Consider the following 4,479-nt stretch of genomic DNA (forward strand, 5'->3'; position numbering starts at 1 on the left):
AGAACTGAACCTTATACTTCACACCACAGTAAGTCTACGTGTCCTCTTCCACATAGGGCAAGCTAGAACTAACTATCTTACCCAGGACTGCCGAAGCAGCGTGGACCAGGGGAGGAACACACTTTTCATGGAAACGTAAGGCATCCATGACTGCCATAACGTAAGCCGCCGCTGTGCGCGTATACCCGTTCCCCGTAGGGAGGAGCAAGCCGCCGCTTAGAGACGAAGCATAAAGTGTCCTCATTCCACATAGGGCAAGCTGGATGAATCCATTTTACCCAGGACGGCCGAAGCGGCGTGGACCAGGGGAGAACTGAACTTTATACTTCACACCACAGTAAGTCTACGTGTCCTCTTCCACATAGGGCAAGCTAGAACTAACTATCTTACCCAGGACTGCCGAAGCAGCGTGGACCAGGGGAGGAACACACTTTTCATAGAAACGTAAGGCATCCATGACTGCCATAGTGCGTAAGCCGCCGCTGTGCGCGTAAACCCGTTCCCCGTAGGGAGGAGTCAAGCCGCCGCTTAGAGACGAAGTATGAAGTGTCCTCTTCCACATAGGGCAAGCTAGAATGAACTATCTTACCCAGGACCGCCGAAGCAGCGTGGACCAGGGGAGAACTGAACTTTATACTTCACACCACAGTATTGAGTAATGTGCCCTCTTCCACATAGGGCAAGCTGGAATGTTCCATTTTACCCAGGACGGCCGAAGCGGCGTGGACCAGTGGAGGACTACACAATCATGAGGTTTGATATCGACTTGTGTGTTTCAATAGGATACCGATGGTATGGTTTGAACCGATTTGATTTAGCCATTCTGAAGTCATCACTTGGTTGAAGCGCTGAACTAGGGAGGCATCGTTTACATATATATTGGTTTTCGCATGCTCTACTAGGTTAATGTCATGAGGTTGGCTATCGAGCATGCCCAAGTGATGACTTGATTGTGTGCTTGCTTGAATTCTTCACATTTCATACCATCGGTTAGTTGTCGAATCATTCCTCGATCATAACCTTCGTTCTTGGTTCATGTATGCTCTCTTCCACATAGGGCAAGCTAGAATTAACTATCTTACCCAGGACCGCCGAAGCAGCGTGGACCAGGGGAGAACTATACTTTGTCTTGTATGCCCTCTTCCACATAGGGCAAGCTAGAACTAACTATCTTACCCAGGACTGCAAAGCAGCGTGGACCAGTGGAGGACTATACTTTGTTCATTACACCACAGTATTAAGTATGGTGTCCTCTTCCACCATAGGGCAAGCTAGAACTAACTATCTTACCCAGGACCGCCGAAGCAGTGTGGACCAGGGGAGGACTATACTTTATACTTCACACACTAGCCATACTGAAGTCATCACTTGGTTGAAGCGCTGAACTACGGCGGGGTAATCGTTTACAGGGTAATATCATATAGCTGCATGCTCATTAGTAGATAATGGAATATTGTATGGCAATATGAGCATGCCCAAGTGATGACTTTGTTTCAAGCTCAACAGGTAGGGTATTGAGTCCTCTTCCACATAGGGCAAGCTAGAATGAACTATCTTACCCAGGACCGCCGGAGCAGCGTGGACCAGTGGAGGACTATACCTTGTCCATTACACCACAGTATTAAGTATTGTGTCCTCTTCCACATAGGGCAAGCTAGAATTAACTATCTTACCCAGGACCGCCGAAGCAGCGTGGACCAGATGAGGACTATACTTTATACTTCACACCACAGTTTTGAGTACGCCTTGCATAAAGTATCTAGTTTGAACCACGAGGGCTCACAATGTAGAACCGCGAGGGCTCTAGTACCGATTCTCTCGGTACGGCTTGGTCCGTGTTCCTTTATGCTTGTACTCTAAGTATTAAGTATTGGGTCCTCTTCCACATAGGGCAAGCTAGAACTAACTATCTTACCCAGGACCGCCGAAGCAGTGTGGACCAGGGGAGGACTATACTTTATACTTCACACACTAGCCATACTGAAGTCATCACTTGGTTGGGGTGAACTACGGCGGTATCTATCGTTTTGGTTCGGTCTATATAGGGTCGCTTGCATGCTCATTCGAATATAATGTAACTGTGTATGGCAATATGAGCATGCCCAAGTGATGACTTTGTTTCAAGCTCAACAGGTAGGGTATTGAGTCCTCTTCCACATAGGGCAAGCTAGAATGAACTATCTTACCCAGGACCGCCGGAGCAGCGTGGACCAGTGGAGGACTCTATACTTTATACTTCACACCACAGTATTGAGTACGACTTGCATAAAGCCCCTAATGAGAACCACGAGGGCTCTCTCAATGTAGAACCACGAGGGCTCTAGTACCGATTCTCTCGGTACGGCTTGGTCCGTGTTCCTTTATGCTTGTACTCGCGAAAAGTCTCAACCCGGAGGTCTTGACTTTGTATTGTCATAGTTGGACTACGACGGGGCATCCGACCATTGCTGATCGAACACCCCTGATTCACCATCTTTCGGGTAGGCGGTACGCGTACCTCCGGACGCGGAAGTCTCAACCCGGAGGTCTTGACTTTGATTGTCATAGTTGGACTACGACGGGGCATCCGACCATTGCTGATCGAACACCCCTGATTCACCATCTTTCGGGTAGGCGGTGCGCGCACCTCCGACGCGGAAGTCTCAACCCGGAGGTCTTGACTTTGTATTGTCATAGTTGGACTACGACGGGGTATCCGACTCATCGAATACCCCAGAAGCACACCATCTTTCGGGTAGGCGGTACGCGTACCTCCGGACGCGGAAAGTCTCAACCCGGAGGTCTTGACTTTGGTTGTCATAGTTGGACTATGACGGGGCATCCGACCATTGCTGATCGAACACCCCTGTTACACCATCTTTCGGATAGGCGGTGCGCGACACCACCGACGCGGAAAGTCTCAACCCGGAGGTCTTGACTTTGTATTGTTGGATAGTCCTCTTCCACTATAGGGCAAGCTGGAAATATTCCATTTTACCCAGGACTGCCGAGGCAGCGTGGACCAGGGGAGAACTTCACGGAATCTTCAGGCATCCATGATTGCCATAGTGCGTAAGCCGCCGCTGTGTGCGTCAACTCGTTCCCCGTGAGGAGGAGTCTAGCCGCCGCTAAAAGACGAAGCATTAAGTGTCCTCATTCCACTATAGGGCAAGCTAGAATTAACTATCTTACCCAGGACCGCCGGAGCAGCGTGGACCAGGCGAGGACTACTTTATACTTCACACCACAGTATTGAGTACGACTTGCATAAAGCCCCTAATGAGAACCACGAGGGCTCTCTCAATGTAGAACCACGAGGGCTCTAGTACCGATTCTCTCGGTACGGCTTGGTCCGTGTTCCTTTATGCTTGTACTCGCGGAAAGTCTCAACCCGGAGGTCTTGACTTTGATTGTCATAGTTGGACTACGACGGGGCATCCGACCATTGCTGACCGAACACCCCTGATTCATCATCTTTCGGATAGGAGGTGCGCCCACCTCCGACGCGGAAGTCTCAACCCGGAGGTTCGGACTTAGAGTTTTTCCCATTTAAAAGTTTTTCTCTTAGCCATACTGAAGTCATCACTTGGTGAACGATTGAACTAGGGCGGGTTAATCGTTTATAGGTATCATGTGGTTTGCATGCTCTCTTAGGTTAAGGTCATGTGGTTGGCTATCGAGCATGCCCAAGTGATGACTTTGTTTCACGCTTGCTTGATTTCTTCATGATTCCCTGTTATATAGTGTAATCATTCGAGAACAGGGAATCTTTGGTTTTGCTCAACAGGTATTGGATGTCAACTTGGTATCTAGATCGCATTAAGTCTCAACCCTTAGGTTCGGACTTGTATAGTGACATCTTGTTACGGTCTTGAGTCTCAACCCGCAGGTTCGGACTACTTAGTGTTTGATCGAATATAATATGGCAACTTGTGCCTAAGTCTCAACCCGCAGGTTCGGACTTCTGTTTATTTGGCCAATGTATGTATAAGGCAACTTGTGCCTAAGTCTCAACCCGCAGGTTCGGACTTGTGTATTTGTTCGAAGTCATGTATAAGGCAACGTGTGCCTAAGTCTCAACCCGCAGGTTCGGACTTGTTAGTGTTTCGTCAACTTTCATATGGCAACTTGTGCCTAAGTCTCAACCCGCAGGTTCGGACTTGTGTATTTGTTCGAAGTCATGTATAAGGCAACTTGTGCCTAAGTCTCAACCCGCAGGTTCGGACTTGTGTATTTGTTCGAAGTCATGTATAAGGCAACGTGTGCCTAAGTCTCAACCCGCAGGTTCGGACTTGTTAGTGTTTCGTCAACTTTCATATGGCAACTTGTGCCTGAGTCTCAACCCGCAGGTTCGGACTTCTATAGTGTTTCGTCAATTATCATATGGCAACTTGTGCCGAAGTCTCAACCCGCAGGTTCGGACTTCTGGAAGGATCACTTGGCCACTAATGATCCTTCCGCAGGTTCACCTACGGAAACCTTGTTACGACTTTTACTTCC

The sequence above is a fragment of the Anopheles ziemanni genome (genome assembly GCF_943734765.1).
Source record: "Anopheles ziemanni chromosome X unlocalized genomic scaffold, idAnoZiCoDA_A2_x.2 X_unloc_37, whole genome shotgun sequence".
Lineage (NCBI taxonomy): Eukaryota > Metazoa > Arthropoda > Insecta > Diptera > Culicidae > Anopheles > Anopheles ziemanni.